This window comes from Primulina tabacum, chromosome 14 (assembly GCF_025594145.1).
Source record: "Primulina tabacum isolate GXHZ01 chromosome 14, ASM2559414v2, whole genome shotgun sequence".
NCBI lineage: Eukaryota > Viridiplantae > Streptophyta > Magnoliopsida > Lamiales > Gesneriaceae > Primulina > Primulina tabacum.
The window spans coordinates 19,848,640-19,875,559 of record NC_134563.1 but is presented as its reverse complement, the minus strand read 5'-3'; the positions used below and the strand labels follow the sequence as shown (position 1 = coordinate 19,875,559).

At 38.4% G+C, this 26,920-nt stretch overlaps 1 pseudogene; it reads left to right on the top strand.

Moving 5' to 3' along the window:
• Nucleotides 1-595: 595 nt before the first annotated feature.
• Nucleotides 596-26,125, top strand: LOC142523832 (glutamate-1-semialdehyde 2,1-aminomutase, chloroplastic-like; annotated as a pseudogene).
• Nucleotides 26,126-26,920: the final 795 nt, after the last annotated feature.

Here is a 26,920-nt window from a genome sequence, read left to right as displayed (position 1 = left end):
CAACAGATAATGACTCAACAGGCAAATCATGCATCAATGCAAATCGCTCAGATATAAATGTATGGGATGCACCCGTATCAATCAATACATAAGCAGAGTAACCACAAAGAGAACAGTTACCTGCAACAACATCATCTGGTGCTTCCTGGGCCTGTTCTTCAGTCAAGGCAAACACTCTGGCCTGCTGTCTCGGAGGCTGGCTAAAAGTCTGGCTTCCTCCTGGCCTCGGCTGTGACTGAGTAGTGGGTGGCTGGAAAGAGTGAACAGCAGATGATCGTCTATCAGTCTGAGCCACTGATCCAGATGATTCTGCTCCTTGGGATCTTTGAGAACTTCGTTGTGGACAGACTCTGGCAAAATGTCCTTGCTGTCGACAGATATTGCAACTACCAAACACTCCTTGGCATTGCTATGTGGGATGTCTTCCACCACAAGTTCTGCAATAGATCCCTGTATAACTCTAGCTCTGTCGTGAACCACTGGAGCTAGACGAAATACTACCAGACTTCTTGAACTGTTTGCCTCGGGCTTTCAAATTATCTTTCTTTCTACTGCTGCTACCACCACTATCAAATCTTGGAGGGGGCTTGGTGGAATGGGACTTAAGGTTGTGGCTGTTTCGGTGTTGGGGCAACATACGAAGCTCCTTTCATGCCTAATCAGGCCTGCTTCAGTTCCTTTGGCTCTGTTCAGGGCATCAGCAAAATTATTCGGTCGTCCTGCATTTACTAGTGTAAAGATCTCGGGATCCAATCCATTGATGAACTGATCAGCCACTGCTTTATCATTCTCAGCAACATATGGAGCAAATCATAACAAGGTAGAGAACTTGGCCACATATTCTTCTATATTCAACTAACCTTGTCTCATATTGGCAAACTTTGCACCCTTGTCTTTCCTGTACGATACTGGGAAAAATCGTTGATAAAATTCTGTCTTAAAGATCTTCCAAGTAATAACCGTACTTCGATGCTCCAAAGCCCTCTTGGTTGTGAGCCACCAATTCTTTGCAATATCATGCAATTGATGCCCAACCAGTCTAACTCTTCGTTCATCTGTGTAATCCAGCGAATCAAACAGCATCTCAATATCATCTAGCCAACTCTCACAGTCAACAGAATTCTCAGTGCCCTTCAAAGTCGGCGGTTTGAACGATTGAAATCTCTTCAGCAGTGTTTCCATGGGTGTCGCTGTAACATCCATCGGATTATTAGAGGTACTACCCTGTTCTGGGATTCTTCGAGGAGGCATATCTGATTATCAAAAGGATTAGCAACCAAATATAATAAATCTGTTTCAGTCCTCCTCTAATCATCTTACTGCTGATCAAGAATCGGTTCTGATTCATTCTCAAGTCATACATGTTTTCAATCAAATCAGATATTCAAGTACACATTTATTAAAGCAGTAAAACATGCTGTCATCACAAAAGCAGGAAAGAAAACTCAATCTACCCCGCTCACTCGCTTCTATCTCAATCTAAGGAATCTACTGCTCTGATACCACATGTTGTGGGGACCCCGACACTAATTCATTCTTTTCAATCATCATTAGGAGTAAATGGATCAACTAATTAAATGGGGTCATAAACTTTTTTTTAAATGTTGAACACCATATAAACAAGTGTACAAAGTCTTTAACAAAATAGGTCCCATCTTATTCAAATCACAAGATCAAGTTTGATATCTACAACATGATCCATAGTAAAAGTCTAGTACAAAAGAAAATCATAATAAACTAATGTTAATTCACTACATATCAAGTGATAAAAGTCAACTCTACTTCTGGGTCCGAATATCCACTCTAAACTCAATCTCTTATCCTCTTCTCGACCCTGATCATGTCCCACCTGTTGTCATGAACACATACAAACACAACAATAGCCGGATAACTCCGGTGAGAAATGTATTCCCAGTATAAACAACGTATACATGCATTTCATATAAACATATATAAAAGTATAGAACAGTTATCAATAACATGTATCATAATCCGAAAGACATGAATCGATATAAAACTGTAAATCAAACTCTTTGACTCTTAATCTCTGACTCGACTCTTATCTAGGGATCTCGGTTCTCGAACTTTGGTACATCATATCGAATCTCTACTATAGGAGTCGATATACTCCTAAGCAACATCGACATAAGCCAAATGTCCAGTGACTTGGCACCTCTGCCAAAGACATGGCACCTCTGCCATAGACTCAACACATGCTTTGCTATAAATCAATAGACTAAGCATATCAATCTTATGAATTGCAAACATCAAAGCAATTACAAGAAATTATGTGGTTTTGGGAAACTCAAGTTGAATCTAACTCGAGTCGTATCTTCCCGGTTTAACATTGATTTATACCTTTCTTCTGTCGATCTGACGAAGTCGAAGTCTTGAATTCGAAGCTGTCAACCCTCAATCTGGTAATGACATTCGAGGAGTACAATATCAATATACACTCAAAGCAATACTGGATGTGATCAAAACTCAATCTAATTCTGTTTCGACTGCATAACGACACAATCTCGATATACCCAGCAATACAATATCAACAGATACAATCCACAACTCATAATCAATCGATAAACACACTTCCCATACCAAATCTGTATATTCTCAATCAAATCAAATCTTAAAAAATGATAAAAATTTCATACGGTATCCGTTCTTCAATCTGATTTCAATTATACAATTACAACAATCTCAGGATCAGATAATATCAATCATATCATGATTTCTTCAATATCATATTTTCAAACCATGTCAAAAAGTAGTAAAACTTACATCCTTTTGGAGTTCCTGTCGAGAGAAGCCTGAAACTATTCTCAGATCGAAATTCTAACGGATGGATCTTGCACAATCAAATTCTAGACTATGAAAACATTGAAGCTTTCCGTGGGGTTTCTCGGTTCTTCTTGCTACCATACTGAAGGAAATGAAGAGAATTCTTATTTAAGTGCATGACTAGGACAAGTGGCCCATTTCTTTGATCAGCACGTCTCGCACATATGCGCCACCATCATCGTCGCATATGCGCGAGACCTACTGGTCTCGGCATTCAGGAGTTCTTCTGCTCGCGCATATGCGCGCCCTGTCCCCACGCATATGTGCGAGACCCACTGTCTCGGCACTTGGCTTTATCACATGCTCGCGCATATGCGCGCCTCTTCTTGTGCATATGCGCGAGGTCTTCTGCCATGCTGGCGCATATGCGCGGCTCGTGTCGCGCATATGCGCTAGACATTCTGTCCTCGCACAACTCAATATCACATGTTATACCAAATCTGGTCTCGGAGTGGTCCTTCTATAATTAAATCAATTCATAATCATAAACCTCAGATTAACAGAATAAAATTTCGGGCATTACATCATATGACTACCCATATGCATGTTTGGACATCTCTATGCCTTTACCAAGAAACGCGGTACACAACATCACAGATGCTAGTCTCGAGCTCAAGCGACCTTTATCCATGTTTTAGGCAGCTGAATCGACTTGGAACAAATTTAGATTATACAGTGTTTACAAATGAGTTTCAACATCGAATTACCATTCATTTTTATTAAAGTATAATTTAGGTTTTTATCTATGTTGATCACATTAGTATACAGATAAAGAAATAACAAACCGTGAAATAATAAATTATATTAAAATAAAGTTTTTTTATTACAACTGAGTCAATAAATTCCTTAGCCAACAGTTGGCTTGCAGGACATCTATTCTAACAGTTGCGGCGGCTTAGAATGTTTTTCCCATGACGTTAGATTAGGGTTTTTTGAACTGTTTTAGCCCATCTGAGATATGATTTTGGTTCGAAGCATACTTGATAGACATATACTTTTTCCACATACGCTGTGGCAGTTGCTTAATTATTCAACAATAAAGATATTAAAATGATATATATTCACGATATAAATCTGGGATGTTGACAATTTTAAGGTACTTGCTGCATTGGATAAAACAATGAAAAAAGGAACCAGCTTTGGTGCTCCATGTCGCCTAGAAAATGTCCTCGCAAAAATGGTAGTCTCTTCCGTTCCAAACATAGAAATGGTTCGGTTTGTCAACTCCGGCACAGAAGCATGCATGGGTGTACTACGATTGGCACGTGCATTTACAGGCCGAGGAAAGATAATCAAGTTTGAGGGTTGCTACCATGGCCATGCTAACCCATTCCTCGTTAAGGCAGGAAGTGGGGTTGCTACCTTAGAACTCCCTGATTCCCCTTGTGTTCCGAAAGCTGCTACTTATGAGACATTAGCATCTCCTTACAATACCATCTCCACGGTTGAAAACCTTTTTGAATCAAACAAAGGAGAAATAGCAGCTGTTATCCTTGAACCTGTTGTAGGAAATGTCGGATTTATCGCACCAACACTTGATTTTCTCAACATTATGCGCAGGATCACCAAAGAGAATGACACTTTTCTCATTTTCGATGAAGTTATTACTGGTTTTCATTTATCATATGGTGGTGCTTAGGAATATTTTGGCATAACTCCCGATTTGATCAAACTGGGAAAGATTATAGGTGGTGTCCTGCCCGTTGGTGCCTATGGAGGGAGGCGAGAGATCATGGAAATGGTTGCCCCAGCAGCGCCAATGTATCAGGTGATGGATCTAGGGTTTTCTCGTGCACAAACGCAGCGGAAGTTTTAAAAATTTTATTTTCACAATCAGGTCCATGACCGGATTAATTGTTCCTCTTCTAACTTGCACTAGAAAGTATAAAAGATATTTTGTGTAGAGATAGAACACGAAGAAAAAATCGACTCAATGCCATTAGCTGAATTTTTCTTGCAAAAGAGAAAGAGTTTTTCGAGAGCATCCTTCTCTCTTCTTTTGAAAGAAGTCAAAAATCTTTCTCTAAAAACTCTCGGATGCTCCATTCACGTAAATAAGAATCAAATTCTTTTTTTCCCCTTTCTAATCTTCTATTTCCTTAATTAATTATATTAATTAAGTCAATTAAAGATTCTAAAAAATAATTTCATACACAAATCAATGTCAATCCCTTTTGAATGCATGTCGTGTGCAATAAGAATAATAAAGTCTTATTTTAATACTAATCTTTCTTTACTTAATTAATCCAATTAATTAAGTTAATTAAAGATTGTTAACTCATGTCCAAACATGGTCAATCTCGAATGATGAATATCATTTTGAGAATATTATACATCAATATTATTTTTCTTTGTGTGCAAGTTTTATAAAATTGAGATATCATGAATATTTCAATATTACATAAATCAATACCATATTTTATGTAAATTTAATGGGCTATATTTTAACCCAATTAAATTATAATTTGATTATTAAAGCCCATTTGAACTTTAATAAATTAGCATGATGGACTTATACTCTTACAAACCCATAATCAATGCTCCCATTACATTAATCTCATCATAATCCCGATCGGTGATCAAATATCATCGATGTGACAATTTCAACAAGTTTATTATTATGATGCACACTTTAATTTCGAGATCACCAATTTCTATATAAGGCAGGTGCACTTCCTTTGACTGTCTTTAGCAGTCAAGCTCTCAAAATTTCTATAAACTTTTATAAACTTCATTTATAAGCTTATCGATTGATCATATCAAACTTATTTCTTATAAATTCAACTCAGTTGAATTTATTATCTCAACGAGAACATGTAAATCAGTGCTTGTGTGACCCTCAATGGTTCAGGAATACAGCTAGCCAGTGGGTTCACAAATCTTTGTGATTCAGGACATAATCCTTTATTCGGGCTTACCCTAATTTACCCCATTCTATGTATCACTATTGATCATGAGAATGTCAGAAATTATATTTCTGATTAAACCCATGGAATCATGGTAAGAACGTCTAGTAGCATCGCCCCATGATTCCCTAGGTATCACTGATAGTGCCTTCAAGAACCAGTCGATTATGATTAACATACAATACGGTTCCTTCATCTCATATATCCCGATCGAATCTGCAATCATTGGTTCATCGAGGGTTGCATAATAATTCGATAACTATGTGACGCATCTTTGAGAATAAATAGTGGCATCGCATGTACAATTGGAGAACTCCTTCTATAACGTACATCTCATACTCTGGATAGAGATTCCATGCAGTAGTATTTCATCAGATCACATAGGATATCCATACCCGTAGGTGAGTAGTGAATTCCTGACTACAATACACTAGCTCTTACATACGTCGCAACTGTACCCAATCTCGCCACCTGATGGACCCTCCTGGAGTCGGTAAATGAGTCAAAGCACAACCCTAGCATATAGATCCTCAGGGTTGTCTCGGGTCGTAAGGACTAATGGTGTACAATCATAACCACGGACTTATCCTCTCGATGAATGATAACCACTTGGAAAGTCCAAGGGAGGGTAGTTCGGTATAATCATCATATGACTACTCATCTGCATATTTGGACATCTCTATGCCCTTACCAAGAAACGCGGTACACAACATCACAAATGTTAGTCTCGAGCTCAAGCGACCTTTATCCATGTTTTAGGCGGCTGAATCGACTAGGAACGAATTTAGATTATAAATTGTTTACAAATGAGTTTCAACATCGAATTACTGATTCATTTATATTAAAGTATAATTAAGGTCTTTATCTATGTTCATCACATGAGTATACAGATAAATAAATAACAAACCATGAAAAAAAAATTATATTAAAATAAAGATTGTTTATTACAACTGAGTTAATAAATTCTCTAGCCAACAGTTGGCTTACAGAGCATCTACTCTAACAATCTCCCACTTGTCCTAGAGCCAACTACCCAAAAACTTTAATCCCAATTGTTTCACGATACGTCTCAAAAAATGGTCCTGGCAAGGGTTTTGTAAGTGGATCAACAATATTATCTGCAGAGGGTACTCTTTCGATTGATATGTCTCCGCTTCTCACAATCTCCCGTATGATGTGAAACTTCCTCAGTATATGTTTGGATCGCTGATGAGACCTTGGTTCCTTTGCTTGTGCAACGGCACCAGTGTTGTCGCAGTACACCGGGACTGTATCAACTCCATTAGGAATAACGTCCAACTCTTGGACAAAATTCCTCATCCAAATTGCCTCTTCGGCCGCAGCAATGTATTCAGCTTCATTGGTGGAATCCGCAATGGTGTTTTGCTTGGAACTTTTCCAAGAGACAGCCGCACCGTTTAACATGAATACAAAACTAGAGGTTGATTTCGAATCATCTACGTCACATTGGAAGCTAGAATCAGTGTTGACTTCCAATTTCAAATCTCCACCCCCATAGACCATGAACAAGCTCTTAGTCCTTCTCAAGTACTTAATAAATTCTTTCACGGCCTCCCAGTGCATTGGACCAGGGTTCATGTGACGTCTACCATTTTAAAAGTGCGGATATATTTATTTTAAAGCTCACATTATCGAAATAACATTTAAAATAATCAAAATTGTTTGACCATCAAAATAACGCATTTTAAAATAACCAAAACCATCCAAGCTCAATCGTAAACATAAATGTGTAAAAATCGTAAAAATCATCAACGTACTAAAATGTTCATCTCCTCTCAAAACTCATATATCAAAATGCGGAAAACATGCGGTACTCTGGTCGTGTCACCGCACCAGGTCTGCCGACTCAGAGTTCGGCACCTCCAGTCTCCTCATCATCAAGCTCACCCACATCACACACGCCTAGTGATTCTAAAGAGTCAACACACATGTACCGTGATAACAAATACATATACGTAACAAGCAGCAATGAAAAATATCGTAATCAACATACATTTCATGTCTACAGTAAAATCATATACATAATCGTGACCTGTCAGAACATGATAAAATCATAGCATGTATCATCGTATAAACATAGATGTGTTCATTTTCTTAATTTGAATTCCATTCGTCAGCTGTGACTTTCATATTATCATGTCATTCGATGGATCCATCTACGTGTAACCGAGTTACACGATGGCGGAGGCATCAGCGACAGCATTACCCGTCCACTGAACCCTAACCTTTCGTGTCATCATGTCATCGTGTCATCGTGCCCCGTACAGTGCCTCGTACGGAGCCATACCTATCGATGTCCGATAACTGTTGTTGTATGTGAACTCCACAAGAGGTAACTTCGGTTCCCAGCTTCCCTGGAAGTCGATCAAGCATGCTCGGAGTAGGTCCTACTGAATCTGAATCACCCTCTCTCACTGACCGTCTGTCTAAGGATGAAAAGTAGTACTGAACAGTAGCTTCGTACCTAACGACTGATGGAGACTCTTCCAGAATGCAGACGTGAACCTCGGATCCCTTTCTGACACGATGGACACTGGAATCCCGTGCAGTATGACTATCTCTCTGATGTACAGCTCTGCGTACTGAGTCATGGTGAATTTCTTCCTGATCGGTAGGAAATGAGCTGATTGAGTGAGCCGATCAACAATCACCCAAATGGCATTGAATCCTCCAGTAGTCCTCGGAAGCCCTGTCACAAAATACATAGTGATATTCTCTCATTTCCAGTTTGGAATAGGGAGTGGTCTCAGCTTCCCTGCAGGTCTCTGATGCTCTACCTTAACCTGATGACAAGCCAAACAATCGGAGACGAATTGCAGAATATTTCGCTTCATGCCCGGTCACCAATACAGAGTCTGTAGATCCTTATACATCTTCGTACTCCCTGGATGGATGGAGTACGGGGTGCTGTGGGTCTCGCTCAATATATCTGCTCGAAGGAAATCACTGTCAGGAACCCATAGGCGGTCCCTATACCTAACTATGCCGTGCACAACTGTATACGGTCTCTGGCCCTTACCCTCGTCCCTCTGTCTCCACTTCTCTAACTACTCGTCAGAAGTCTGTCATGTCCGGATTCTATCTCTCAAAGTCGGTTGTACTGTCAGAGTAGCAAGATTTGGGGCCTCGCCCTTGGCATAAACTGCAAGCTCAAATCTCTGAATCTCAGCTTGTAGCGGTCTCTACACTGACAGATGAGAAATCACTGCGTGCTTCCTGCTCAGAGCGTCTGCAACCACATTAGCCTTACCTGAATGGTGGCTAAAGTCGCAATAATAATCTTTCACCAGCTCAAGCCATCTTCTCTGTCGCATTTTCCTTGTGTGTGAAGAAGTACTTCAGGCTCTTATGATCTGTAAAAATCATGCACTTCTCCCATACAGATAGTGTCTCCAGATCTTCAGGGTAAATACCACTGCTACTAGCGCGAGGTCATGAGTCGGATAGTTCTTCTCATGGATCTTCAGCTGCCTGGACGCGTAGGCTATCACTCTGTCCTGCTCCATCAGAACTGCGACCAAACCAAGCTTCGATGCATCTGTATAGACCACAAACTCTCCTTGCCCTGATGGCATAGCTAGCACTGGTGCTGTGGTCAAGGCCAGCTTCAGTCTGTCAAAACTCTCCTGACACTCAGATCCCCAGATAAACTTTGAGTTCTTCTTTGTCAAGGCGGTCATAGGCACCACAATAGAAGAGAAGCCCTGGATGAACTTCCTATAATAGCTTGCAAATCCCATTAAACTACGGATCTCTGTCACGCTCTTAGGAACTGGCCAATTTCTGACTGCCTCCACTCTGCTGTGATCGACCTCTATGCCATCCTGAGATACAATGTGGCCCAAGAATGCCACTATGTCAAGCAAAAACTCACATTTGCTGAATTTGCATACAGTCGTCTATCCTACAGAGTCTGCAATACTGTCCTCAGATGCTGACTGTGCTCCTCCCTGCTCTTCGAATAGATCAGGATATCGTCAATGAAAACTATGATGAACTGATCCAAAAACGACTGTAACACGCGATTCATGAGGTCCATGAAAATCTTTAGCGCGTTCGTCAGACCGAAAGGCATCACCAAAAACTCATAGTGCCTGTATCGTGTCCAGAAGGCTATCTTATGCACATCAGACTCTCTCATCTTCAGCTGATGATACCCGGATAAGAGGTCTATCTTGGAGAACACTGATGCTCCCTGAAGCTGATCAAATAATTCCTCGATCCTCAACAACTGATACTTATTCTTAACAGTGACTCTGTTCAACTCTTTGTAATCGATGCACAGTCGCATGCTGCCATCCTTCTTCTTGACAAAAAGAACTGGTGCGCCCCAAGAATAAAAACTAGGGCGAATGAAACCCTTATCTGTATGATCCTGAATCTGATCTTTGAGCTCCTTCATCTCCGCATGCGCTAATCGGTAGGGTGATTTAGATATCGGCATTGTGCCTGGCATAAGCTCAATAGATAAGTTCACCTTTCTGTCTTGTGGAATACCTGAAATATCGTGAGGGAACACACTGGGGAACTCATTGACTTCATCCACGTCCTCCAGCCTCTGACTGATTGGCTCTGTCACTGACATGATGCTTGCTAAGAATGCCTGTCAGCCTCTCCTCATAAGCTTCCTCGTACACAAGCAGGAAATGACGTGCGGCATCTGCTGATGTCTGGTTGCCTAAAAAACAAACGGCTTCCCACTGGGCGGTCTGACAGACACTGCTCTCTGTCGAAAATATATGAATGCTCCATGAGAAGATAGCCAGCCCATGCCCAAGATGATGTCGAACTCCGGTAGCGGTAACACTATCAAATCTGCGTTCACCGTATATTTCTGTAATCGAAGCTCCAATCTCTTCACTATCTGGGAAGAGATCATCTGATCCCCAGATGGGATCGATACTCTGAAACACAAATCCATCACTGCAGGTATGATTCCTAGTCTCTTCACAAAAGATTCGGATATAAACAAGTGTGTAGCCCCTGAATCTAGATGTGCATGCATGGCTATACCTGAAATTTATATCATTCCTGCGACAAAACATACCATCAAATCTAATAGATTTGAACTTAAGGAATTTCTTATCGGAAATTCATTCAAAATCCTCGAAAAATTCACTGCATTAATCCAAACATCGTTTCCAAAAATTCGAAATTGACCCTCAGAAAAATAAAAAATTGCAATATAGCCCCTTAAAGTTTCAAAATTGCCCTTTAGTCCTTCCATTATTCGAAAATTACAACATGACCTTATTCTCATTTTCGAATCCAAATCCCAAATATTGATAAAATTTCGAAAATGTCACCAATAAATCCCCAAAATTACAGATGATTCGTAAATAGTCCCAAAAATCTCAAAAATCTCGATTTTTATCAATTCAGTCCCCCAAATTAACTGTTATTACAATTAAGCCCTAATATCTTCCCATAAAATAATTAAATTATAAATCTCTACTAGGTAGAACATGCATCCTAATTCTTCTAGATTTTAAATCCCATAATTCAGTTATCATAATAATCAAATCATCCAGCGCATTCAAAACGGTAAACATATAAAACTTAAGTGTAGAGGTTACCGGGGATCAAAGTAGAATCTGGCTCCGCCTCAGCCTCCTCGTCATGCATCACATATGCCCTGCCGGTAGTGGGACCCTTGTTCTGAGGGCAATCTGCAGCTTTGTGCCCCTCCTGTTTGCATACGAAGCATCTATAGGTGCCCCACATGCATTTTCCATAGTGATATTTGTTGCACTGCTTGCATGGTGGTCCTCCCTCCGGCCTAGGTGCCCCTGGGGCCTGAGGTGGCCACTGCTGTCCTTGCCACCTATGTTGTCCCTGGTGATTCTGCTGTCCCTGCGGTCTCGGTGGCCCCATGTACTGCTTCTTCTGCGGCTGAGAACTGGACTGAGACTGGTGCCGCTTCTGCTGCACCTCAAAATCTATGTCTCAGAGCGCCTGCTCCGCCTGGAAGGCACAAGAAGTGGCCTCATCGTAGCTCGCCGGCCTCATCAACATCACATCCCAGCAAAGATAGGTCTCAGTCCATCTATAATGCGCCGCAGCTTCTGTCCGGCATCCCTGGGAAAAAGAGGCATGAAGTGACATCCCCGGTCAAACTTGTGGATAAACTCCACCACACACGAGTCCCCTTGGCAGAGACTCATAAACTCCCTCGTCAGGCAGCCCCTGACATCAGCTGGGAAGAACTTTCCGTAAAACATCTCCTTGAACCTAACCCAAGTGAGCGTAGTCAAGTCGTCTGCATGGGCGGCTCCCTCCCACCATAGGGACTGCATCATCCCTCAGCATAAAAACGGAGCACCTGACCCAGTCGCCATCTCCCATCTGTAAGTAGTCAAAGTGAGCTCCAGCGATTTAACTCATCCCTCTGCCAAGAAAGGGTCAGTGGTACCCTCGAACTCCTTCGAGCCGAGCCATCTAAACTGCTCATAGATATCAATCTGTGGTCAGGGCACCTGTTGGGCCTGCTCCATCAATCTAGCTATCAACTCTAGTACTCGGGTAGCTGGGTCTCCTGATGGTGGTGGTGGTTGTGGTCCTCTCCCACCTCCAGGAATTTCATCATATCTCTCGATATTGGGAGCACGTCTGGAAGGCATATCTGAATACAGTCCAATTTTAAAACGTAACTCATTATGCAATTAATCTAGTTTTTTTTTAAAAAAATAATAAACCACTAAATCGTGAAAACAATTAAACATGTACAGTAGATCATAATGTAGCGTAAATCATGTAAACATAAAGGCGATTACAGTAAATCATTTTAAACATTCGAAGTATAAAAGCTTATAGACTTGAGGTTTGAAGACTGAGCTGCAGAAGCTGACAGTGGCACAACCCTGTACAGGACTCTTGCTCTGATACCAACTGTGACGTCTACCGTTTTAAAAGTGCGGAAATATTTTTTTTTAAAAGCTCACATTTTCGAAATAACATTTAAAATAATCGTAATTGTTTGACCATAAAAAAGCGCAGTTTCAGATAACCAAAATCATCCAAGCTCAATCGTAACCATAAATGTGTAAAAATCATAAAAATAATCAACGTAATAAAATGTTCATATCCTCTCAAAACTCATAAATCAAAATGCGGAAAACATGCGGTGTTCGGGTCGTGTCACCGCACCAGATCTGCCTACTCAAAGTTCGGCACCTCTAGTCTCCTCATCGTCGGACTCACCTGCATCACACACGCTTAGTGAGTCTAAAGACTCAACACACCTGTACCGTCATAAAAAATACATATATGTAACAAGCAGCAGGTGAAAAATATCGTAATCAACATACATTTCATGTCTACAGTAAAATCATATGCATAATCGTGACCTATCAAAATATGATAATAATCATCGCATGTATTATCGTATCAACATATACATGTTCATGTTCTTAATTTGAATTCCGTTCGTGAGCTGTGACTTTCGTATTATCATGTCATTCGATGGATCCATCTACGTGTAACCGAGGTACCCAGCGACAAAGGCATCAGCGACAGCATTACCCGTCCATTGAGCCCCAACCTTTCGTGTCATCATGTCATCGTGTCATCATATTGGTCACAACCAACTCACATCCTTCAAAACATGTCATCATATTCAACACTTAAATAAAAAGCATGCATATACATAATTTTTCATTTAAACCAAGCATACAACGTATTTATCGTAATTCCATAAAAATAATGACCATGATACATAAACATTAAAAACATGATAAGATTGTGCTCAGAGCACCGCTAGGATCAAAATCTCACCTGGGTGCAAAATGACCATTTTGCCCCTGGAAACCCAAAAATTACCGTTTTACACCTGGACCTCTAAAATTGACCCGAAGCTTACCAAACTCCTTAAAATGTCCCAAAACATATTTCTAAGCATTCCTAGACGTAAACTTGAGCCTAATTTATAACTTAGTCAATTCGTTTTAAAACTTGGACCGGGGTCCCGGTTTTAACCCGAATCGACTCCAAACCTAACCAAATTTCTCCCAACTTTTTACCATATTTTAAAAACACTTAAAAGGCCCTAAAACCATCAAGACTCAGCCCCTAAAAATTTCTGAATGGACCTAAAAGCTGCTGGAAAAATTTTTTATCCTCCCTACCGAACCCTCGATGGCCCAAACTCGAAATCAAGCTCTCTTACAATCTACCAGCTTGCACTAACAACGAAACAATCCTCCTAGAACCTAGCCCAGACCATAATGGACCTACCAAACCCACAGCACCAACCACATGCACGCTGGAGATCGCGCCGCTACGCTAGACACCAAGACACGCCCAAACTGAGCCAAGTTTCCAACCCGCGCACCATGGGTCTCCCAGCTAGTTCCAGCCGCGTTCGAGCTATTCCGGAGCATGGGTCAGATCTACCAAGGTCCGGACCAAGACATGGGACAGCCCTTGCACAGCTGAAGAACCTCAAACCCATCGCTAAACCATATCAAACCCTCAAACTCGCACCAACCCCGATCGGCACTCAAACAATCTCACCTAGATCGATCAAGCTTTGAATCCAGCTACTAATCCTCATCCCTCTCGACAAAAACAGCTCCCTGGTGACTCCATTTAGCAGCCCCGTTACACGACGATTCAGAAAAATCGTGAGCAACAAACGAGAAAGCAAGGAAAACACATGTAACCTGAAATTCTTTCATGAACGCGGTTGGATCGAAATTTTTCATGCATGAACACAATAATCAGCATATAAAACGTGTATGATGCGTAAAAAAAATTGATACAGAGCGTGCCTTTGACGTATTTACGCGAGAGGGTCGAAGATCGAACGTCGGGAGAATAATTCTTGCAAGAATTTGCTAAGGCCGAGAGAACATTCAGCTGTGGGAGGCTAGAAACCGAGAGAAAAGTTTCTGAACGGAGGGGTGTTGGTTGTTTGGAGGAGAGTTTAGGTTTATGGTTAATTAGGTGATTAAATAAATAGATACCAAATTAGCTAATGGGTCCTAATTTTTTTAAAGAATTAAAAGAGTTTTGAGTCCAATAAGCTTTAAAGTAGGCCCATTAAGTCCAAACACACTGCCATAAAATATTACGTTTTCGTAAATATTTGAAAATATTAGCCGAACTCCTCAAAAAGTCCCCCGATTCGATAAAATTTACGCATCGCTGGAAAATATGCTCTGTTGTGTAAAAATACCAAAAAAATCTCATTTTTTGAAAAATACCTTTAAAACACCTTATAATAATTAATAAAAATTAATCATGAAATAAAATAATTTTTCTGATCATTACTTGTTCCTCGTTCGGGCGCGAAATACATCAAGAAACCCTATTGGATGAACTTTTAAAATTTCATGAAATAAATTCTACCATGCAATAATTATGCATAAAATGCATAAAAATAATTAAACGCATAATTTAAATAAAACTCCTAGATTGCATGCATTCAGGTTAAGTGAATTAAATTTCTGGACCTTACAGTTCGCCTGATATCTGCTTGTGACACTCAGAGCTTAAGCAATATCAGGACGTTTCGATATCATATCATACATGATACTACCAATGGCTGACGCATATGGGATACGTGTCATCATCTCTATCTCTTCATCAGTTTTGGGACACATAGCTTTAGATAGAGTAACACCATGACACATTGGTAATTATCCTCTCTTGGACTCTTCCATAGAGAATCTCTTCAGAATGGTATCGACATAAGTGGCTTGGGTGAGCCCCAGCATCCCTTTTGATCTATCTCTATAGATTAGTATTCCCAATACATAGGATGCTTCACCCATGTCTTTCATGGAGAATTTACTTGCTCACCATACTTTAGTTGATTGTAGTAATCCTACATCATTCCCAATGAGTAGGATGTCATCAAAATAAAGTACTAGGAATGTCACTGCATTCCCACTAACTTACTTATACACGCATGGTTCCTCAGGATTTTTAGCAAAACCAAATTCCTTGATGGTGCTATCAAATCTGAGGTTCCAACTCCTTGACGCCTGCTTGAGACCATATATTGATCTATGCTCACTTCCTACTGATGTGTATCCCTCAGGTTGAGACATATAAATATTTTCTTTGATGTCTCCATTGAGGAATGCAGTCTTTACATCTATTTTTCATATCTCATAGTCATACTATGTTGCTATGGCTAGTAGTATTCTAATGGAATTAAACATAGCAATTGGTGAAAAAGTTTTCTCATAGTCAATTCATTGGCTTTGAGTATAACCTTTTGCAACCAGTCTTGCTTTGAAGGTCAATACCTTCCCATCCACCCCAAGCTTTCTTTTGTAGATCCATTTACATCATATGAGAACGATTCCCTCAGGTGGATCCACCAATGTCCAGACTTGGATTGAATACATAGAGTCCATTTCAGACTGCATGGCTTCAAGCCATTTGGTTGAATCAGTATCAGATATTGCTTCTTTGAAATTCATCGGATCACATTCAACACAAGGCTCAACATGACTTTGTTCATGAAGAAGCGTATATCTTGCAGGTGGTCTAATAACCCTTATCAGACCTTCTAGGAGCTTGTACTTCAACTACTGGTTGTTGGGGATTAGGTTCAACTTCTATAGTTGAGGGAGTATCTTGAATTTTTTCAAGTTCTATCATCTTGCCTTTTATATCTAATAGAAATTCTTTTTCCAAAAATGTGGAATTTCTTGAAACAAACATTTTTGCTTCATTTGGATTATTGAAATAATATCCAACAGAATTATTTGGATATCTTACAAAGTAGTACAAAGTGGATCTACTATCCAATTTGTCTCCCACTTTCTGCTTCACATAAGCATGACATCCCCATATTCTCAAGTAATGTCCGGTGGAAGTTCCACTCAATTCACATCATATGTCCGGTGGATGTCACAGCTTTCCGACGTCCAAGCCTCCTCAATAATATGAGTCAGGCACCGTCTGCGTGTAACGATCAACATTGAACAATGGTTGATGGAAGGAAAGAATAAATTAAACTCTTTTAATTTTTACTTTTGCGGTTTGATATAAATTTTGAATCTTATACAAAATGAGGGATTTTAATTTTAAAATTGTCTCATCATTTTCTTTTAAAATCGTGTGCCTCGAGTTTGTATGTTTGTCGGATTCAAGCAACTATATTATCTAATAATATACATACATGCATACTACTATATATATCGGATATATATCATAACATGACAATAACAAGGATGATCGATCACCTAAAACTATTTGGATCCATGTGAGCCAAACATGGATCCAAGTAGAAAACCTAGGTGAATGCAGGGATTCAAATGCAACTTATTACAAGAGCTTCCAATATTTTACATATCTTCATTTTGTGCATCGGGCCCACTATATTCCAGTCTTGATCTTCTACTATTTCTAATAATTACATTTAAATAGCCATGACACATAAGTGATACATCTCATGGGGTGGGAACGGAACATTAACCAGACCCACTTTAATAATATCAAATATTAACAAAATGAATAAAACAGTAAAATATCATAACATACACTTAACACATTGGTCAAGGTTCTCGATCACCCTTCATGCATTTAATATCAAATATTACATAAATTTAATTGAACAAATTTAATTAATTGATAAATCATGTATCTAATTATTTTATTACTAACCACCACAATTATTAAAAAATTTAATAAATTAAATAAACACCTTTATTTAATTTTTAATTAATTCAATAATAATATATTTTTTGTAAAACTCATTTTCACCATAAATAATTAAAATCATATTCTAATTATTTATTTTACAAGAAAATTATTAATTTTCCAAAAAATTATTTCAAAAGATAAATTGAACAAATTTTCATAAAATATTAATTTAGTCCAAAATTTTGAAAAATCAGAAAATCGCACACTAGGCCCAAATATTTCAAGCCCAATTATCAGCACAGTGCTCGAGACGTTCTCGAGAAGCCGCTCGCGCAGCCTGCGCACTGCCCGAACGTTTTGTGCAATCACGGGCAAGCTGTGCGCGGCGTGTAGACCGCGCTCCCGCTGCGTGGAGCGGCTCCTGCGCGAGCGTCGCGTGCACGCTGCGCGGACACTCCACGCAGCTCCTGCACGCACGATGCGCGCGCGGTCTGTACGGAACAGTTCCGGGAAGATCCGAAATATTTTTTTTTAATTTCTGGAAAAATAAATTTTTTTCATGGTACGTCAATTTTGTGAAAAATTTTCTTGTCTGGTTAGAAATATTATTTAACATGATTTAAAACATACGATATAGAGAATCTGGCTCTGATACCACTGTTGGATCTAGGATTTTCTCGTGCCCAAACGCAGCAGAAGCTTTAAAGAAATTTATTTTGACAATCAAAATATTGTTTGGACACTCGTACGGTTTAAAATAAAATATAAACATACTTGGATGTTTAACACTTTTATCTTTAGTGAATTAATTCACTGGACTCCAACTACTCTGGTATTACCGTACGTAGCTCTTGTTGAATTCCGTACGAACTTTCTTCGATATCCGAATCAGGTCCACGACCGGATTAATTGTTCCTCTTTTAACTTGCTCTAGAAAGTATAGAAGATATTTTTTGTAGAGATAAAACATGAAGAAGAAATCGACTCAATGCCATTAGCCGAATTTTTCTTGCAAAAAAGAAAGTTTTTCGAGAGCAGCCTTCTCTCTTCTTTTGAAATATCCGAAAATTTTCTCTAAAAACTCTCGGATGCTCCATTTACGTAAATAAGAATCAAATTTTTATTTTTTCTTTCTAATCTTCTATTTCCTTAATTAATTATGTTAATTAAGTCAATTAAAGATCCTAAAAAATATTTGCATACGCAAATTAAAGTCAATCCCTTTTGAATGCATGTCGTGTGCAATAAGAATAATAAAATTTTATTTTAATACTAATATTTCTTTACTTATTTAATCTAATTAATTAAGTTAATTAAAAATTCTTAATTCATGTCCAAACATGGTCTAATCTTGAATGATGCATATCATTTTGAGAATATTAGGCATCAATATTATTTTGCTTTGTGTACAAATTTTATAAAATTATGGTATCATAAATATTTCCATATTATATAAACCAATATCATATTTTATGGAAATGTAATGGGCTATATTTTAACTCAATTAAAATATAATTCGATTATTAAAGCTCATTTAAACTTTAATAAATTAGCATGATGGACTTATACTCTTACAAACCCAAAATCCATGCTCTCATTACATTAATCTCATCATAATCTCGATCGGTGATCAGATATCATTGATGTGACAATTTCAATTTTTTTTATTATGATACACACTTTAGTTTCGAGATCAAGGTCTAAATAAGCCAGGTGCACTTCCTTTTACTGTCTTTAGTAGTCAAGCTCTCAAAATCTCTATAAGCTTTTATAAGCTTATCCATTGATTATATCAAACTTATTTCTTATAAATTCCACTCATTGAATTTATTATCTCAACGAGAACAAGTAAATCAGTGCTTGTGTGACCATCAATGGTTCAGGGATACAGCTAGCCGTGGGTTCACAACTCTTTGTGATTCAGGACATAATCCTTTATTCGGGCTTACCCTAATTTGCCCCATTCTATGTATCAACTATTGATAATGAGAACGTCAAAGATCATATTTCTGATAAAACCCGTCGAATCATGGTAAGAGCGTCTAGTAGCATCGCCCCATGATTACCTAGGTATCACTGATAGTGCCTGCAAGAAGCAGTCGATTATGATTAACGCAAGAACCAGTCGATTATGATTAACGTACAGTACGGTCATTTCATCTCATATATCCCAATCGAATCTTCAAGTTCATCGAGGGTTGCATAATAATTCGATAACTATGTGACGCATCTTTGAGAATAAATAGTGGCATCGCGTGTACAATTGGAGAATTCTTTCTCTAACGTACATCTCATACTCTTGCCAGAGATTCTATGCACTATTATTTCATCAGACCACATAGGATATCCACACCCGTAGGTGAGTGGTGAATTCCCGACTACAATACATTGGCTCCTACATGTGTCACAAATGTATCCAATCTCACAACCTGATGACCCTCCTGGAGTCAGTAAACGATTCAAAGCATAGCCCTAGCATATAGAGCCTCGATGTTGTCCCGGGTCGTAAGGACTAATGGTGTACAATCATAACCACGGACTTATCCTCTCAATGAATGATAACCACTTGGAAAGTCCAAGGGAGGGTAGTTCGGTATAATCATCATATGACTACTCATCTGCATATTTGGACATCTCTATGCCCTTACCAAGAAACGCGGTACACAACATCACAAATGTTAGTCTCGAGCTCAAGCGACCTTTATCCATGTTTTAGGCGGCTGAATCGACTAGGAACGAATTTAGATTATACATTGTTTACAAATGAGTTTCAACATCGAATTATGATTCATTTGTATTAAAGTATAATCAAGGTCTTTATCTATGTTGATCACATTGATATACAGATAAAGAAATAACAAACCATGAAATAATGAATTATATTAAAATAAAGATTGTTTATTACAACTTAGTCAATAAATTCTCTAGCCAACATTTGACTTACAGGACATCTACTCTAACATCAGGCTGGAACACTAAGTGGGAACCCATTAGCAATGACTGCTGGAATCCATACACTTAAACGTCTCAAAAAATCAGGCACATAGTTATTTGAACAATATCACTGGTGAACTGATTGAACGTATCCTGGATGCCGGAAAGAAGGCCGGTCATGCAATCTGTGGTGGATATATAAATGGGATGTTTGGTTTCTTTTTAACAAACGGCCCGCCCCGATTTATAACTTTGATGATGCAAAGAAGAGCGATACTGCAAAATTCACAAAATTTTACAGAGGAATGCTGGAGCAAGGTGTCTACTTTGCGCCTTCCCAGTTTGAGGCCGGGTTTAATAGCTTGGCTCACACTCACGAGATATTCAGCAAACTATAGCTGCCACTGAGAAGGTTTTGGGATGTCTTTTTTGTAGCTTGTTTATAATGTGTGTTGAGAGAAGTAGTCAGTTTTTGAAACCTCGGCTCGATAGATAATTTGTAATATGTTTCCTGTTATTCATTTAGTGTTACTTATTCGAAAGCACGTTTTTATGTTTATTATATTTCAGAGAACTACTAAAAACAATTTAATTAAAGTTTTTCAGATGGTGTGATAGACTTGATTTAGTTGTGATGATGAGAATCAAAATCAGTAGGAATAGCAATTACCAGAAGTCAATACAAAGCAGTAGCTATCGATTCGCTTTAACAAAGTAGTACTTTAGTTAGTACTCAACAGCTTAGAAAAATAGAAGCAAAACTAAGCAGAACTTGGCTTCACTAGAACAGTACTTAACGGCTTTTACTCGATTGTTTCAATCTTAAATGTTACCGTTACTTTACCAGGTACGAGTATTAAATGCTTCATTAATGCAGAACAAAGTCATGTAATACGCATTACCTATTTTGGTATGAAACAAGACTGATTGTTTTGTAGTCTTTTTGCAGGAACCTTTTTAAGCAATAAAGCTGCTTCTATCAGAAGTCTAAGAAGCCGTTTTAATTATAGACGTTGGATTCAAGTTATCTATATGTATTGATCAAACCCAATTAAAGAATAACGCTGATTATTTTATCAAGAAACATATTATCTATCCAACGTTACTTTGAGCAACCGCGAACCAATCGTTATCTTCCAAGCTCAACTCGCAGAAAATCAGTACACGCTTCATATCTTACATCTGATCTTTGGAGATTATTTTGTACTTCTGTTTCTTCACCTCTTCAAGCAAAACACTTTACGATAATTTTCGAAGAAGAGTTTGTAATCTGGAAAAGAGTCTTTTCCATAACCTTGTTGTATTGAATTATATTGTGTTGAGTTACTAAGAGTTTTAGTAGGCAAAAGATAAGTCCTGCTGAAGTGGATGTGTACAAGTGAGTACTGTAAAATCCAAAGTCTTTTAGTGATACCTTCTGGAAACAGAAGAAGGGGAGACGTAGAAGATTTTATCTTCGAACTTCCAGAAACAACTACTCGTCTACTGCTTACTGTTATTACTGTTTTCACCTTACTCCATCGGATCGTTTTTGCACTTATATTTGTGATATGCTGGACTTACGCTTGAACAAGAATAGCTACAATCTCTAACAAGATTATAGCACCTTTTGCAAAAACTATCATCAAAGGAAAGAGTTTATTCACCCTTCTCTAAACTCTACATCGATTCCCAACAAGTGGTATCAGAGCAGATTTCTCTTGTTCTGAAAAATTTACAACAGTTATGCCACATTTTAGCAAGGTTCCCATGTTTTCAAAAGAAGACTTTGATGACTGGAAGATCCGGATGCAAGCGTACCTTGCAGCTCAAGATGATGACATGTGGTGTGTCATCACAGATGGTCCATTAAAGATTTTAAAGCCTAATACAGCTGTCGCTGTTACTGATGGTGCGCCGCAAATGGTTGAAAAACCAAGAAGCGAATGGACTGGCAAAGATAAAAAGAAAGTCAATCTCGACAACGTCGCGAAGGACATTCTTTATAAAACTCTTGATAAGAACACCTTCAGCAAGATTAAGATGTGCTCTACCGCGAAAGAAATTTGGCAAAAGCTCATTCAAATATGTGAAGGAAATGAGCAGACGAAGGAAAATAAACTGTCTGTGGCAATACAGAAATTTGAAAATCTGAAAATGAAAGTTGGATAAACTCTAAATGAGTTTGATGAACAGTTCAGCAGTCTGGTTAATGAACTAGCAACCCTTGGGAAAGAGTATGGCAACATGGAAATAGCACTCAAAGTAATGAGAGCTTTTCCCAGGGAATGAGACGTTAAAACAATGGCCATGAGAGTCTCTAAAGATCTAAACAAGTTGGAACTACATGACTTGTTTGCTGACTTGAAAGCCTATGAGTTCGAGCTAGAAGTGAGAAGCGGAGAAGAGTCCTCCACAAATCTATCAACCAAGGCTCTTGCTGCTACTACTGCTACTATTGTTACTGTTGCTGCTGATGCTGCTACAGCTGTTCCACTAGCATCACCTTCTTCCATTATTGAGAGCACTTCTGAAAAGACTGCTGAAAAGATCAGCAATGATGCTATGTCTCTCTTTGTAAAAAAGTTCTCCAGATTCATGAAGAAGAATCACCGAACTTACCAAAGCCCTAATCGGAACTTCAAGATGGATTTACCACCTGGTGACATGGCCTGCTTTAACTATGGAAAGATTTTTCACTTTATTGCTGATTGTCCAAAGCCCAAGAAAGATGACCAGAAGAAGAAGGAATACAAGAGGAATGAGAAGAAATTCAGAAGAGACCGCAAAGAGATGATTGCTGAGGAAAGCAAGTATAAATGGGCGGATTCTAGTTCTGAGTCCTCTGACTCAGAAAGTCATTCTAGCGAAAGTGATGCAGAAGAGATCAAATGTCTTATGGCGGATATCAAACCAACCTCAACATCTGGAGAGAAACAGAAGAAGAAAACCAACATCAACAATTCTACATGGTACCTGGACAATAGTTGTTCCAGACATATGACTGGAAAAATAAGTCTACTTTCATAAGTAATGAGTTGTGCTGAATCAAAGATAACTTTTGAGGATAACTCAAAAGGTAAAACCGTTGGTAAGGGTAAGATTATCCATGGCAACATAACTATTAATGATATACTCCTGGTTGAGAATCTTTGTTATAATTTGATTAGCATTAGTAAACTGTGTGATAATGGTTATTCTATGGCTTTTCAGAAGCACACATGCACAGTTAAAAATGCTGATGAATCTACTGTGTTAACTGGAAAAAGAGAAGGCAACACATACAAATTTTCTTGGAATACAGATCCCATTAATGTTCCTACGTGTTTAGTTGCCTCTCTTAGTGATAAACATTGGCTATGGCACAAGAGATTGAATCACCTGAATTTCAAGTCAATCAACAATCTCAAGAAGCAGAATTTAGTTGATGGTTTGCCTGATATTAACTTTGTTAAGAATCATGTTTGTTCTGCATGTCAACTTGGCAAGCAAGTGAGATCTAGCTTCAAGAACAAAGGTAGTAAATCAACTTCAAGGTGTTTGAAATTATTGCATATGGACTTGTTTGGTCCAATCCCTATCATGAGCTTAGGGGGAATGAAGTATACACTTGTTGTTGTTGATGACTTTTCTAGATTTACATGGGTAATATTTCTTACTGAAAAAGATGAAACCAGTAGCCTCCTGATCAAGCTTCCGAAAAAGACTCAAAATGAAAAATCAACTTCCATCAATAAAATCAGAAGTGATCGGGGTACTGAGTTTACTAACAAGATTCTTGAGTTGTAATTAGATGAACAGGGTATTCATCATGAATATTCAGCTGCCAGAACACCTCAACAAAATGGAGTAGCTGAAAGGAGAAACAGAACTCTTAAAGAAGCTGCTAGAACAATGCTAGCAGATGCAGACATCTCTCAGCGTTTCTGGGTAGAAGCAATCAACACCGCATGCTATACAAAAAACAGAACCATGGTCAACAAGAGGCACAATCAGACTCCATATGAAATATGGAAAGGGAGTAAGCCTAGTGTATCTTACTTTCATGTATTTGGTTGCAAATGCTTTGTGCACAATAATGGTAAAAACTATTTAAATGCATTTGATTCAAATTCTTTGTGCACAATAATGGTAAAAACTATTTCAGAATCTTCAATAATAGAACTGTCAATGTTGAAGAATCTGTTCACGTTGTCTTCGATGAAGACAATAGTGCTCCTGAAATTTTTAATGTGTCTAATTTGAGTAACAGATTAGACAGGATTCATCTGGAACTGGATAGTGAAGACGATGCAGAACCAAAAATCAAGATGTACAAAATCCAGAACCAAACATTCCTCTGGTAGAACCAACTGTTTAGACACAAGATTTATCAGAACCAGAAGTGAACATTCCAGAACCTGCTACTGCTTTGGCTGAGACTATTTCGAATACATCTAACCAGGAAAAAATTTCTTTAAACCCTTTCGTTTGGAGAAAATTACATCCTCCATCCTTGGTTATTGGAAATCCAGCAGCTCATTTGAGAACCGGAAGGCAAATGATTAATGAATATATGCATGCTGCTTTCATTTCTCAGGATGAACCGAAGTAAATTGAAGAAGCTCTTCTGGATCCAAGCTGGATCGAAGCCATGCAGGAAGAATTGAATCAATTTAAAAGGAATGAAGTTTGGTTTCTAGTACCTATACAAGCTGTAATCTCACCAAGCTGTAATTGGAACCCGGTGGGTATTTAGAAACAAGCTAAATGAAGAAGGCACTGTGATCAGAAATAAAGCAAGACTGGTTGCCCAAGGTTTCAGACAAGAAGAAGGAATAGAATATGATGAAACCTATGCACCAGTTGCAAGGCTTGAAGTTATCAGAATATTTTTAGCCTTTGCTGCTTTTAAGAATTTCAAAGTTTATCAAATGGATGTAAAGAGTGCCTTCCTAAATGGTCTACTACAAGAAGAGGTCTACGTCGAACAACCTCCAGGTTTTATTGATCATTTCTCACAACATCATGTATTCAAATTACACAAAGCCCTGTATGGTTTAAAACAGGCACCTAGAGCGTGGTATAACACCCTCTCACAATTCCTTGTCAATCATGATTTTACAATTGGCACATTAGACAAGACTTTGTTCACTTTAATCAAGAATAAGCACATTCTATTAGTGCAGATTTATGTTGATGACATTATATTTGGGTCAACTAACCCCAAACTGTGTGCAAAGTTTTCCAAATTAATGCAAGAAACAATTCGAAATGAGTATGATAGGGGAATTAACATTCTTCCTAGGACTACAGATCAACAACTTGATACTGGAATTTTCATAAATCAAGCTAAGTATAACAAGGAGCTACTGAAAAAGTTTGGTATGGAAGCATGCTCTGCTGCTTCCACTCCAATGAGCTCATCCACCAAGATTGATAAGGATGAAAGTAGAATTTCAGTAGAAGTAACTCAGTATCGTGGTCTTATTGGCTCATTATTGTATCTTACTGCCAGTAGGCCTGATATTTTATTTGCTGTTTGCATTTGTGCAAGATTTCAATCTAACCCCAATCAATCTCATTATATTGCTGTGAAACGTATACTGAAGTACCTAAAGGGAACTCAAAATATCGGATTATGGTATTCCAATGATTCATCTTTCGATCTTATTGGATTTTCAGATGCTGATTATGCAGATTGCAAACTAGACAGGAAAAGCACAAGTGATTTTTGTCAATTCTTTGGTGATAGGCTGATCTCCTGGTTTAGTAAAAAGCATACTTCCATAGCTACATCTACTGCAGAAGCAGAATACCTTGCTGCTGGAAGCTGCTCTTCTCAAATAATGTGGATGCAACAATAACTCAAAGACTATGGAGTTCAAGCCTCTGAATCACCTATCTTCTGTGACAATACCAGTGCTATTGCAATCACGCAAAATCCAGTACTTCATTCCAGAACAAAGCACATTGACATCAGACATCATTTTATTATAGATCACATGCAGAAAAAAGACATTCGTCTGGAATACGTTTCTACTGATTTACAAGCAGCTGACATCTTTACAAAACCTCTGCCTGAGAATAAGTTTTCTTATTTTCGAAATATACTCGGTTTAATTGATTTAACTTGATTATATTGGTGTTACCATCCTGTTAAATATTATCATTTATATGTTATTCGACTAACATTGATTTATTTGCAGAAGAGTAAGGAGACAACATCATGTAACTACTGAAATCTCTTGAAATAGACTTATGGAATTGGTGTTATTTAACACTTGTTGTTATCTTATAGACAAGTCACATTTAACATTGAAGAAGTTGAAGAATCGCAAGTCAACCGAAACGTCTTCTGATTTATTCAGATTGAGTTTTTCTTTTCCCTCATTTACATTTACATTTCAATAAAAGCAGTAGATAAACAAAGACATGAAAAAATGAGCTTTTCATTCATAAAACCAGATGCGTTACAATATGTTTATCTACTACATTTGTTGATATCAGTAGAATGAAGTACTTCAGTGCAAAGTACTTCAGCAGGAACCTAACTAAGGACTGCTGGGAACCCCTCTCTTCGAATGATTGTCGTTGTGGAAGAGGTGATTCCGCAGGTTAGTCCTAATAATTTTGAACAATCTAACTGATTGTTCATATTA